Source organism: Lepeophtheirus salmonis, chromosome 12, assembly GCF_016086655.4.
Source record: "Lepeophtheirus salmonis chromosome 12, UVic_Lsal_1.4, whole genome shotgun sequence".
Lineage (NCBI taxonomy): Eukaryota > Metazoa > Arthropoda > Copepoda > Siphonostomatoida > Caligidae > Lepeophtheirus > Lepeophtheirus salmonis.
Genome location: NC_052142.2, coordinates 3,645,196 through 3,659,952, shown reverse-complemented (window position 1 = coordinate 3,659,952; position 14,757 = coordinate 3,645,196). Strand labels below are relative to the sequence as shown.

Genomic DNA, 14,757 nt, shown 5'->3' with positions numbered 1-14,757 from the left:
ATTGTAAGATATGTGCAATACTCTTAACACATATTTAATATATCTTATTTAGCTTAATAAACCTTCGAAATTTGTATGAAAAATTCCAAGGAACGACGGTCCTAAGGATAGGTCCCAAGAACCTATGGTCTTAAAGGATCGATTCCAAAGACTGACAGTCCTAAGACTGGAATGGACAAGACCGGATTAATCAGGACTAACGCAACACTATACACAATGGAAAACTTAGAACTATTCCAAAAAGTATAAAAAGCAAAAATATTTAATTTATATTGGTATGAATGTGTATAAAAGCAAATCCTTGCCAATACTTATTTGGATTGTTAGGAAAATGAACAATATCCTTCCTTGATATTTTATAGAATAATAAAAATCTATTTCACAACAAATTGTTCAAAAGGACTAACATTAATTTGCATACAGTGAGTATATATTAATAATAATGAACTATCTGTATTCAGCTTATAATAATATGTTTTATGTATATGATCTAATTAGCTATTTTATTACATAGTATAAGAGTGGTGTATAAAAGAATAGCAATAAGTAAAAATTATAGCCTTCATATTTTTTTACATACATCCATGAATAATTAATTAACCAATCTTTATAAGCATTCTCAGATTAAATCTTGACTTCTTCAGTTAGAGCTTTATATTACAACCTGCATTTTTTTCCAAGGTCCAAATATTTGCTTAAGTTTAAAGGAAATTTCAAACGTTCTTCTCACTTCCATCTCATCCCGAAAAAAAACCGTGATATGCACATGAAATTCTTCCAGAAAAACTTGTTTTTTTTCCAGACAGATTTTGGTGCTTTGTTCGAGGAAGCCAGGGTTCACACATAAAATCTTGTACAAAGATTTCTTGAGTCTGGCGACTGGGCAATGGAAGAAGTTTCCTGGCACGTGAATATTCAAAAAGCTCGGGAACTAATGCTTTGTAAGATGAGGGCAGTGGTTACATCCTCTGTGGAATATCCTCGATTGAAATTCTTTAAGATATCTATCATTCTTCTTACTATGATTTTGGAATGGCTCTTTTCTAGAGTAGTCCTTATTAAATTTTTGTTTAAACTTCTTTGAGTTTGGTAACTTGCTCTTGGTTTTCAATTTTTTGCATTTGCCCGCCCAAAACAAAAGCCCATTTACTTACTCACACTGGACTCCTTTTTCGAATTCGTAAACGTGAATCTGAGAATTTTGCGCCCTGGTTAAAGGCTCATGTTAGGACACAGTGATCTCGCTTCAAATTTCCATGAGCTCTTCATTATCAGTTTCTGTTTCAAAGTCCCTACTGATTTCCAGGACCTTACTTGGTTCAAGTAGTTGTTTCACAAGCTCTTCCCTTTTGCTAGTTTCCTTAAGTATATACCTGAAGGATTTGGGTTCATCTGAACTGGGAGAATGAAAGCAAAATATGAAGTGAGGGGACTGCATCACTTTTTAATTTCTTCCTTGCCTTTAAGTCAAGAATCTCAGCCTGGAGATTCTGCTCATAATCATTGGATGTAAAATGTCAATCACAAATCTTGGCATTCTTAATATTTATTGGGTCTTTTGTCCTGCAGACTAAGATCCAAAGATGATGGAGCATTAATTTTTCTGAGGAAATGAAAAATACTGGGCATCCCGTAGATTGGGACAGTAGGACATGGCGCAAACACGCTTTGAACCTCGAGATAATGCCATTTTTGCTTAATAGTCACTTTAGTCACTTCACTTCAATGAAATTACCTGAAATACTGTCACAGTGACGTCACTACGTCTACTGAGTCAGCTAATGTCAACCCCTTTAGAAGATCCTTTTTGCCTCCCCTATATGTATTGTCAGTACTTGGAATATACTGACAAAAAGCTTTTCTCTTTTAGAAGGAAATTATGTACTTTATGTAATCCTACTCTTTTTTGGAGGGAAAAATATGTAGCTTATGTAATTCTATTCGTGACCACATCTAAGAGCTAGATTCCAACACTAGGAACGGTGTATGCTTTTTGTTTATTTCCTTAACTCATAGCTCCTCTCACCTAATTTAATGAAACGCCCTCACTGCTATACTCTTCTTCTCCCAAACATTCTTCTAATTACGAGGGTGATCGTTTTAATTTTCAGTTTCTTTATAAAACATAATGGTGAATTATATTATTTTAATCTATGACCATGCATTGAGCATTATATAATTTTTCTTTGCGAAATTATCAGAATCATCCATGATGTTTTCTATTGTGCGGCAAATGCAATTATTATTAGGATTTTTTGAAGGTTATAATTTTTTTTTTCGGGAAGGTCGGAGTTTTTGGGTATCTCAAAATTTTAATTACTTAACTTAATCAACAACACTTTATTGTATTTCATAAACCCGGTATTAGCTGAAGTTTTGTTCGTAAGAGAGGCAATCAGAAAATGAATTTTTAATCATAGTCAAAAACCCATAAATTACATATCATAAAATATTTTTTTTTGGAATGGGGTCCTAAGGGATTTTAGCCCCTTTTGGACCGCACTTTATTTTATTGTCGAGATATACGTTTATGAAACATCTTTTAACCATATTATTAATTTATCTTTCTTTTTTCACTTTTTTTAAAATTTCAGATACTCTCTTCTTCATCATTAAAGAAACCATATACTTTTGTGCTCTACCAAAAAATATATAATAATTAATAATTCTTTATAATTTTTTCACCTAAAATTAGAAATAATTCGTGGAAGTATAATAAATTGTTACAAAATCATAAGGTTATAAGTTGATAAAAACTAAAAAAAAGTTGCTTGGTAATTAAAATTATGTATCCAAATATTAAAATTTATGTTCCGCGTGAAATATTTCAAGGGCAAGTAAGAAATTAAATATTTCTAAAAAGGTTTTTGCCTATAATTATATACATAAAAAAAATGATTTATGTTCATTTACAAAGAAATCCTACCATATAAGTAAATAATATGTAGGGATATGAATATTTGCTAAATAATATTGAGCATAAAAACCAAGCCTGAGAGAATGTAATAAAAGTATGATAGCATTGTGAGACAAGATATCTTCTGACATAGATAACCATAAATTATTGTTCTGCTTACTTACTGATAGGTTTTAAGGGTGTCCTATACAAGTTTGCCGGTAGTTCATACTTTCTCTTTCTATCTCTAAATTGGAAATAGCGACAAAGGAACGTTAAAATTCAATTATCGCAACCTTTCTATAATAAGGAAATAACTTCGGTACGTCAAGCGTAGAGACGCGAAGTGAAGAGTACTGGTAATAGACATATTTATAGTAAGTTGATTCACGTGTAGACGTGGGCTGTGTTTCAGAATTGAACTGGATTGACTATTCTATTATTTGGAAGTTGGAACTGCAGATCTTCCTTTTTTAAACGTAATTGAATACGCTTACACCATGTTAGGTTGTAAAATAAGATGGTGGGGTGTATTTCCTTATTAATTGGAACTGTAGATCTAACAATTCTTTTTTTTTTTTAAATGTTCCTATAATTGGTCAGATGGAGTTGCACTGATTAAGTACAAGTAAACATTATAGTATTACATTTATTCCATCTGAAATAGGAATCTTCCTTGAATTCCATATAGATAAAGTATATTTCCTTCTCTAGGAACGACTAGGGCTGAACTTACACACTTTGAGTTCAAGAAAATAATTTATCCCTTGTGCGTTGTCCATTGAGCTGCATCGTTCCATATAAAGTTATAAATATTTCAACATCATAATAATACTTAAAAACTTGACTGTTTAAAATGGATATAATGACTAAACCAGTGTTTATTAAAGGTTTTACGATTTACGATTCTTTACGATTTCAACAAATATATTTAATATAAATATCAGACTTAGGCATCTCAAAGTTGGAGTTTTTTTTTTTTTTGAAAGATTGCTTCATACAAGATAATCCTTTTGGAGACATTAATTATGTTAGACAAATAATAACAAGGTAATATTGTTTTTGGTATTATATTAATTGCAAATAAATTTTTCTTTATGTTAATCACTCACTTTAAATATAGTCAGGTTATTTTGTATTACAAAACCTAAACATTTCGTAACACAATATCCCATATATTTTTGAAATGTTTCCTAAGAAATCATCGATGCAGACATTTGATTTTAAAATAAAAAGAATATGTAAAATCCAGAAAAAATATAATCTAATGTCACATCTTTAAAAAGTCTGGTATTTCGGTATATTCCTAGTTAAATTTGGAAGTCCTCACTTACAAAGGAACTAAAAAGTAATTTAGTATGGTTTTGAGTTGTCTTTATTTATTAAGGAGATGTGAAAGACGAGGGGTTTGACACCTTTTCAATGAAGAACATGTTAATGATTTACATACCTAATTTAGCATCATAAGAAATGCTTCCCTTTGATAGCTATATATCAGCGTTATATATCCAAAAACGTTATACATCTCAGTCAATTTGAGATTACATCATCTTAATATTTCAAATTTAAAACACCAATAAGTTAGAAAAGTACATATATTACATGAAAAGCTTTTTTTGTTGACTTGTAGCAGAGAAAGAGAAGACTAGAAAAAGAAACTTTTTTTTCCTCTGTTAGCTTCCTCTAGGATATTTGTTATTAATATTTTATTTATTGAAATTAAAAGGAAAAAACCCCTTTGATAACTTTTAAATACATGACATTATTTTTGAATAAACATATAATTTTATTAGTCATATTACGTTAGGTTAAGTTTACATGTTTTCAAACTTTAAATCTACATCGGTTATTCTTACTGAGAACAAACTTGAGAGGCTCAGGCTCCGTTACATTAACGGCTTGTTGTTTTCTGGGAGATCCTACACTCGGTAGCTTGATAATCTCCAGCCCCATTTATTTCAGCTGCCTTACTACTAAGTATCTTGTGGTTACACAGGTGACATTCCAGTTCTGAAAGACGAGGAGTGACCGGCGTTGGGTTATGGCTTAAGTAATATTCTCTGTCTTAGTCGACTGTATAGACACACGTGCTGCTTAAATCGGGCGTCATATCATTGCTGAGCCAACCCCTGCTGACATACAGCTTATACATCGTCAACCTGTTTACTTGCTCGCACATTGTCCGCTCACTGGCACAATGATCGCTCGCTCTACTCGCCTTTTACCTCCTACCTATACACCAACCACAGCCAAACGCCTCTCTTAATCAACATACACCTAAAGACACTATAAATATATAGACAATACAACCGGCCACTACTATGCCTGATAACCACCCACATGACACAGACACAGTTTCTGCATTTACAGCACTGCTATTCTATCCTCAAGACTCCATAATGTGGTTCGATATCCTGGAGTTTGGTTTCCAAGTAGATAGAACCCCAAACAGTGTCGGTAAATTTCTCGAGCCACTGGAATCTTACCCACCAACATCCATATCAAATTCTTTGATGTCCTTGCTGAAAGGAATCAGACTAACCATATGAGTAACTAAAGGAAACTATATTAGAGAGATGCCTAGCAAACCTCACGGCTTGCCTCAAAGAGTTTCTTTCCAAAAAGGTAATGGGAGACGAGAAAACTCCTGAAATGTTTTAACGAAGGATGGTGTAAGATTTATTACCAACGGCTGTCTTATTTCATATAAGTGGGACTCTTTTATGTGAAGGATAAGCTGGATCTGTTGGAACCTCGAAGCTCATTGACGAGATGACGAGTTACAATCCTCCCTCCAACGTTTGTTACTTAGAAGCAACAGCCTATGAGCATACTATCAATCATCTCGTCACCATGATCAATAAGATGTATCTTTCCCTCAAGTCTTGATGTGAAAAATTAAATCGTGATAGAGGAAGAAATTGCACAACATACAGAGGTTGTTCCATTTCATTGTCTTGCCGACTTTTATGCTTTTACCATGCCAGATATGGAGACATAGCCCACTGATGCAAACAACCTTGGTGATATGAGAATCACAAACCTTTACACTCAGATGGTAAGCAGTAGTATCCCACCCTGTTTGCCAACGCAGCGATACAAGACTATCCACTATCTCACCTAAAGTTGTTAATATATACTACGGCATGCGTCAGCATCGTTCTGGTATATTACAACCATGGCTCTGGCCGTCCCACTTCATGCCTGTATAGAGTTAACAGCAGCAAGATTGCCGTACATAGAAATACATCTTTGAAGATAAGTTTAGGGATGAGACACGAGTTTCAGTTGACATTCCCCATTGTCAAAATGATTAAAGCTGATTTTTTTTTATGATAATAAAAAAAAAAAGAAGAAGATTGTTTGATTTGTTCACCCTCCGCAGTACCTTTGCAAACTTGAGCAATGTTATTACTAATGAAATAACGGTAATAGCATCTTTGAATCGTTTATCTACTATTGTTGGAGAATTCCCTTCCATTTCTCAGCCTTATTCGACGAAGATTACCCTCAAACATTCAGTCACACATTGCATAAATACTACTGGACGACCCACTCATGCTATAGCTCTCTATCTGGCTCCTGTGTTCTTCAACATAGTAAAAATGAAATTGACTCTTTTACAGCAAGGCATCATCCATCTCAGTTCAAGTTGCTGGGCCACTGCTCTACACATCGTTCCAAAGAACAATGTTGGAGTTCACCCTTGTGGCGATTACAAAGCTCTGAATGCACAGTTGGTTATAGATCGGTACAACGTCCACGTTCTGACTGACCATAAACCGCTTACAACTGCGTTCCTTAACTACAAGTCAACAAACTCACCAATATATACAACTACGTCACCTGGAGTTTCTATCGAAATATACTACAGATATTGCCAAATCGAAGTTGAAGATAAACTCCCTGCTGACGTACTTTCACGTAACGGCAAGTCCCTCTTCAGCGCACCCCTCATCGAATATGCCGCCATTGCATCTTCCAAGTCATCCTGTCCAGAGCTTCTGCAACTAATCGCCAACCCTTCGATTAAATTAAAAAAGATAACTGTAGGTGGAACTGATATTTTAATTGTACGATGATACTTCCCTTTCCAACATTGAATCTTCAAACAAGTCCATGAACTTTCATATCCCATCATTCGCGCAACTCAGCAGCTGCTAACATCCCCACTCATTTGGCATAGCATAAAGAAAGACAAAATGGCTGGAGAATCCATTGATGGATGGATTTCACGCTTCAGAAGCCCACCCATCATCCCCAGCGACATAGGAAAGTCATTTCTAATCTTACCTATGTTTGCACATTATTTAATTCCTTGGAGAATCTCACCACCACACGTAAAGTTATTATCCTGAAGTGAACACTATGTTTGCACGTTCCCAAAGAGAAATACAATCTGCCTACTACGTGCACTCACGTTCCAACACATCCTGGATATTCTCCATTCCGCTCATCCTCCTTTTGAGCTCGATATTCCCTGGAAGAAGACATTAGTCAATCCTCCTTACAATTGGTATATGGTTCAACACTCTGTCTTCCCGGATAATTCATTGGAAAAACTTCTACGTTGGACCCCTCTGCTGTAAGCCTGAGTAAAAGGATGGAAGATATCAAGCCAGTCAAACCAAGATATCACAAGAATCCTAACAGGTTCGTCAGTAAAAACCTCTAGGAATGCATGGATGTATTCGTTTGGGTCGACTCAGTCTGAAAACTTCTCGAACCAACGTAAGAATAACCATTGCCAGTCATCTGTCATACGTGCAAGATGAATACAATCAACTGAAAGGAAAAATTGATCACATATCTATCTACAAGATCAAATTATTCTCAAATTTTCTAAAAAATCTGGTTATGCGACGTACATCAATTTTAACAGGACATTTGTACTTTCAATCTTTATTACTTCGCAATATGAAGTAATTGCCTCAATTTTTAACTTCTCCTTTTTTTTCTCAGTAACTATCATTAATTGTATGGAGAGCGTGGTATTCATATACTCGAATTTCATCTTATACAATTTAATTGTAGCTATTAAAAAATATCATCTTTTGCACACTACTATATTCTGTAATTCATGAATATTTAATTTAATTCTCTCTTGATGTTTAAGAAAGTCGAGTTGTTTTGTTGAAATATCATATTTTATTATATTACAGATTTTGGTGTAGGTTACAACATAAGTTGATTTAACACTACGAAAAAATGGGGAGAAATGCTGCTGATAATTTGGTCATAACTTCCTTAATATTGAAGCTAGATACATGATCTTGGTATCAAAGTGTCCTTTTTACCATTATAATTAGTAAAGTTGATAATATTGTAGAGAAAAACGCGTGCAAGGAGAAGGGGGGAAAAAAAAGACACATGGTGTCATTGTTTAAAATACTGATGTGATTATCATTTGCCTGCTTTATTATGATTTTTTTTGGGTATAACGAAAGTATTTATTAGCAAAATGTTTAATGAAAATATACTACGTATAATTGACTTCGACGTTTTTTATCCGTTACAGTAGATCTTAAAATGTCACACTCCATGAAATTGTAATTCATTATGAACCTTATTCTCAGAATAATAGCTAATGAAACGACAAAGTAGAGTATTTCGAAATATATTTGAAGTTCCAAGTTTAAAAAAGAAGCCTTTAATTACATATAATCTACATAATAAAAAATATACCATCATCCATTTATGTTAAATATACCAAATTAAACAATTGGAATCATATAAGTAACAACAAATAATTATTAATAATAAAGTAAATGTCAAAATCATAAAATTAGACAATAAATATACTAATAAAAAACATGTTACAAATAAATCCATCTTAAAGATTTATAGCAAAAGCTAATTATGTAGTAATGTCCAGCCATATTACTCCTTATTAAGAGCATCAAAAAAAGATATTTTCCCTGTTATTTATTATATAACAACATACTATTATGATGAAGGATATACGCAATTGCTAATTATAATGCTACACCCAATGTAACTACGCCCGTTGATGTGACCATTTAAACAGTTGTATTTGCCTTTTATGAGTTTTCTGACCACCATTTCTTGGAGCCTATCAACCGTAGCTAAGCCTTAAGTGATAAAAAAGTAATATTTATTGACTATGTAATATTGGAAAACCTAATGATCATACCCAAGTCTTTAAGCGAAGAAAATAGTATCAGACAAACTAGTTGCGAACCATCCAAAGCTACTACCCCCGTTGTTGTGACCATTTAAGCAGATGTTTTTGCCATTTAATGAGTTTTGTATCATAATTTTTGATATGTTTAGCTAAAATAGAATCATATTTTATGGTTAGATTTAAAAAAAAAGTGAATACTTACTGTGACATAGTACAAAATTCAGAGTTCCATTTCGATATTAGTAAATACTTTTTACTGATAACTTGATCGTCATTTGGTGTGGATGACTGAAAACATTTTTAAATGTATTTCTATAAATGACATCAGTACCAAAATCCTCCATTAATTTAATGATGGTTCCTCGTGAAGGGATATGTTTACCCGTGTATTTCTCCATAAATTTTTTGAAGGTAGATAATTAGCAATGGATAAGGGTATATTACATGCAATAAGCAGCTTTGTGAGATCAAAGTTAAGGTCTGACTTGATGAATTCATCATTAACTTGATTTTTTAGATGAATATCCATGCTCTTGATATGAAATGAGAATAATGAGTGGCATGTAATTCTAGACAGGGGACTAAAGGCACATTTATATCCACAAATCCGACAAACCATCTGTTTCTCATCCGGTAAGTATTTTCCAAATTCCTGGGCCTCCATTTTCAGAAATCCAGACAGAAGACGACGTCATTTTGGAGATTTTATTCAATTTTCTATCGACTATCACCATGTCATATTATATTAATATTGAATAATAAAGGCGGGAATGATAACGTTCATGATTGATAGAAGAAGATGTATATTATTTAATCAATGATGCCATGCGTATTTATTCCTTTCTCCGCGCACGCTTTTCTATTCTTAACAAAATTATCACCCTTATCTATTAGATAAAACAGGTTTAAAAGGGAAAAAATTGAATTGGATTTTTTTTTGTAAAATACATACATAAAAAGTTGTGAAGTTTAAATACAAGCGAAAAAATGAGCTCACTCATTTTTCATTGAGAGAGAGAGCGCGCTCATTACTTTACAAAACGAGCGGAAGTGTGCTTACAAAAGTAGTAACTGAGAGGCAGCGAGAGCGCACTCAGGATTTCTTGAGAGGACTAACACTCGGATGATGAAACATTTTAAGAACAGGGATTTCCTAGAAGAATGATTTCATTGTTTCTATTTTTCAAATAAAATAGCATTATGCAAACGATCACCTTCAGTAATCAACTTCCTAACAAGTAGATCAAGAGTAGAAATATGATATTTCAAACAACATTAACATATTTACTAACAATTTTGCGATCTTCCAAACTAGCCATTCGGAGTCTGTTCCTCTAAGTAGGCGTTTACCCTTGGAACATTCAAAGATCTGACAATGGATATCCAAGGATTGAGATGATTTTTACGCTCTGGACGAACCCGTATCCTTAGTATGAAATTTATTGTGTATACACATAAGAAACGAATATAATATCAAATGGTACAAAATACGTGAAAAAAACTATAATCTAATACTCTTGATCGATATCAGAGGCACAAACCGAACTGCGTACGTGGATTAAGGCAAATTGATCCATAGTAAATTTTTTCTCTGATGAGAAGATTTTCACCTTGTACCAGGTCTACAACCGTTGGAACGAACATTAGCTTGGAAGATCAACAGAGGAGGTCAAGGGGGTGTTCCGCACAAAACATCTGGCTCAAACAATGGTCCTGGGGGTCGTGGGGTCCGTTCTTTTTAAGTTTGGGGAGAAAATCGGCCAGGAGGCCTACTACAATGTGCTGAGGTTCACCATTCTGCCATGACTCAATACCAGAGGACAGCTGTGTGTAGACCCAAGATGGCACACCCTCACAAATATCAGCCAAATGCCAGAAGTTCTGCGCCGACAACATTTGGTGATTTTTTGCCCCAGGACCTGTGACCATCATCTTCGCCGGATTTGAACCAGTTGGACTTTTCTGTGTGTGGCACTTTGGAGAGAAAGACTAATCGGACATCTCATCCGAACATGGACTCCCTGAAGGCCGCCATTGTGAAGGAGTGGAACAACTTGTACGAGAAATTCATAGTCAACTCCTACAAGGCTTTCCGCCTCCATGTGGAGGCTGCGATTGCTGCTGAGGGCGGCCATATTGAGTGAGCATACTCACAAAGGTCGTGTCTCTAAGTCTTATTAAAAAAATTCCAAAATTATTGACATTTTTCCAAAATCCGTCATTCACTTTTGCTTTCTGCAAGTCCAACAGAAGGTGAAGTTAATGATTATAAATCGAACCAAAAATTAGAAAATACAAGTCCAGTTAGAAAAAATAGTTGTAACAAACCTAGTGTCAAGTCCTAAAATCAATAATGAAAACTCCAATGCTGAGATTTATCTAGAAAAAGAAAATAGGAAGGTATTCAAGAACTCCGAAATTATTCCTTGTGAATAGAACAGTTTATCTGTGAAATCTAGAGGTAACATATTAACTTTAAGCGTATCGACTCAGGGAAGCAGGTCCAAGAAAAGGGAAGGAAAAGAAGGTAATTACAAAAGATCTAGAAAATGAACAATTGCTGGAGAGAATATCTTGACTCAATATACTATATTTGAATCGAACTCGCATAGATCTTTTATGGATTTTGAATTTCAACACTTAGATGGGAGACTCCCTTGAAAGTCCTGATATTTTTATAGTTATAGTAACAAAATGCGAGGGGTTAACCATACTCATATTACAAGGTTTTTTAAAGACAGTTTGATTAAAGAGATAAAAATAGGTTATGAATATGAAGAAAATAACTTTGCATAACACTAGGGTTGGTAAAGAAAGAAGAGCCCCACGTACATCGATGAAGAGATTTTAAGTTCGAGACTCAGTATTATTTGTTTACAATATATTAAAGCAAATGTTTATTAAACTTAAGGAGACTCCTGTCCTTTCTGCCTTATGGACAGTTATCACAATTTCTTTACACGAGACGGACCTATGAGATAAATTATACTCTAAGTTGAAAAAACGATTGTGTTACTTGAATATTCTTAGAAATATTATGATTAAAACAATTGGCACTGATATGATATAAGAATCAACCTGTAAATAGATAGTATGTGTAAATATTTATTAATATATGCAATAAAGAGTTAGTCTGTTCTAAGTGTTTGAAATTTATTTATTGGATCGTTCTAAACATAACATGTTGCAATTGGTAGGTCGTGAAGATTGAGTTAATGGAAAGATCCCAGAATGCCTACGAAGGGCGAATTAGATGAGCAAAATCGAGTTTTGATAAAGAAGGTCAAAATGTTAGAAGGAAATCTAACATCAGTCGATGAAAATAAGAACAGATCAAAACCCTCAGTTTAGTTCCAGGGAATTTCAGACATTCTTGAAGATGTGTGGAGTAACATCGAAAACTTCTTCACCCATTTTCCGCAAAGAAATATACATACTGAGAGTTTGGTGAAATGTATAAAGAATCTATTAATGAAAACAGGAGGAAAATGTAGATCTGTTTTATTCTTACATGGAATCCTGGAATGGAATTTCAAAACACTCGAAAGGCTGTTGGAAGATCACCAAATGAAATCTTATATGGTCATCAAATAAGATCATGTTTACCTGTTCATTGGGAGAGCTATGGTCCAAGATCCGAAAAAGAACAAAAATACTGTTTTCATCCACACAGATCCACCCCATCTTTTAAACAAACCCAATCATTCCTCTCCTTATCGGTCATTTTATTAGCAACCTCTTCATCCCTGATGAGTTTTCGTATTTTTGGTCCATCAAATACACCATTTTTTATTTTATCAGTTGGAAGTTTCTGAAATTTCGATACAAAGTAGTTGAAGCATTCTCCATCATAGGGTAAAGCTTTGATAAATTGTTTCATGAGTCCTAGTTTTATGTGGAGAGGTGGGAAAATAATTTTCTCCCGTTCAACTAGCAACTCATTAATAAGATTTTTATCTACAGGGGTTTAATTTAGTCTAAGATACCAATCAGTTTTAACCCAATGCTGGTCTCTAGCTCTGCTGTCCCATAAACATAGAAAACATGGATATTTCGTGTAACCAAGCTGTTGGCCAAGAAGGAAACACACCCTTTTGAAATCAACTCATATTATCCACTTGTGTATATCATAGTGAACTAACTCAAGAAATTTCTTAATGTCCCCATACACTTCAGAAAGAATAACAGAATGTCCAATTGGAATTGTACCAAAAATATTTCCATTGTGTAGAAGAACACATTTTAAACTATTCTTTGAGCTATTTATAAATAACCTCCATTCATCGGGTCAATTATTCCGTTAACAAGCCAGGAATGCTGTGGCAATAAACAAGACCCTCCTTAAATTGAAAGTATTCCAGGAAATTATTTTCTCGTTTTCGATAGAATGAGACACTAACCTCGTACTTAAGGATTTTTTTTTTTGCTCAACCTTGAAGCTAAGAGCTCAGATGCTTTTTTCCCTAATCCTAAATCACGAATCAAATCATTTAATTATTGCTGGTCAAATTCTTTATATTTACAAGATGCGTCTTCTAAAATTTCAAAGTCTGGATAATTTCTTTCAACGTCGCCTTGATTTTCTAGAGGAGATTCATATGTTGGTACCGCAATTTGATCAAAATGAAGAATGGGTCTGGTTGCTGAACACAAATTTGGATACACGATATGACATTTATTTTTATTGGAAAAACGAAATGTCTTCACCAGACAGAAATAACAATCGGAGAAATGATCTTTTGGTTTTCGCCAGACTATAGGTACACCAAACGACATCTTATTTAGTTTTTCTTCGATCGATCGACTTAAATTTATTTTACAAGTATTACACACTATGTGAGGTGCCCACGACTTATCTTGATTACCTATTGACATTTTAAAATAGGCCAAGTAAGTATGCTTTGTTAAATAATTTATATTCCTCTTCTGACCTATAAATATGTAACGACGACATATATAGAAATTAAGTTTGGATTATTTGAGGACGTACGTATAGAAGTATTAATTGAAGACATTTTGCAAAACTAAAATGGAACTATTCTGATCTTGTGAAAACGATATGAAAATCAGTATATATAGCAGAGATCATCAAGAAATTTATTGAAATAAAATAAAATTAACAAATACTTAGAGGTTAGATAATTCTAGATCATTTCTTGTGTTGATTGAGATTTTAAATGATCTTTATTTCCAATATCTAAAATATGATCATAAAAGCTTGTATTTGTATATCTTCCAGAGGAAAAAAATAGTACATTTAATGACATAGTATCATAGTTATCTGTTTTCGAAATTTGCAAAACGGTATTGTTTTTAATATATCTGAGATCATATGAAAGATCTATTCCACTTAATAGTTACAAAAATGATTACATGAAGAATATATATGTATATTCATCAAGATTTAATGGTTATGAAAAAACGCCATGTAAGAAGATGGCATGTGCATATGCTAGCAGACTATAGCTGGAGCATAAAAAGAGATTGTAGTGAGACTGAACAAACAAAAAAATTTAATAGAAGAACATTTTTACCTTATATTATGAAATAAAAATACATATGTATATTAAAATATATCTAGTCTTTTCAAAATTATATTTCGTGGTATTACTAGTGTAAATGAGATATCCTTGTCTTCATATAATAAATTATTCTCACCTATTAACTCAAAATAAAAAGATTATTAAAAAATAGTTCAAAGTTACATTTATTAGTA

At 33.5% G+C, this 14,757-nt stretch overlaps 1 protein-coding gene and 1 long non-coding RNA gene across 40 annotated transcripts in view; one reads left to right on the top strand and one right to left on the bottom strand.

The window, feature by feature from the left end:
- The window catches only part of LOC121127131 (uncharacterized), a 100,558-nt gene that overhangs the window by 55,483 nt on the left and 30,318 nt on the right, over window positions 1-14,757 (top strand). For 21 of the 39 annotated variants that reach the window (XM_071892230.1, XM_071892253.1, XM_071892234.1 and 18 more), the window contains exon 2: window positions 53-422. The exons of 16 other annotated variants lie outside the window; for them this stretch is intronic. The gene's annotated coding sequence lies outside the window, so the exon portion shown is untranslated. The remainder of the gene's footprint in view (window positions 1-52; window positions 423-14,757) is intronic. 2 more of the 39 variants (XM_071892242.1, XM_071892229.1) reach the window with 1 other exon arrangement.
- LOC139906826 (uncharacterized) lies at window positions 1,820-14,713 on the bottom strand. Its single transcript, XR_011782810.1, has 2 exons — window positions 9,051-14,713; window positions 1,820-8,988 (listed from the first exon to the last, which is right to left on the bottom strand). It is a non-coding gene; the product is annotated as an uncharacterized lncRNA (long non-coding RNA).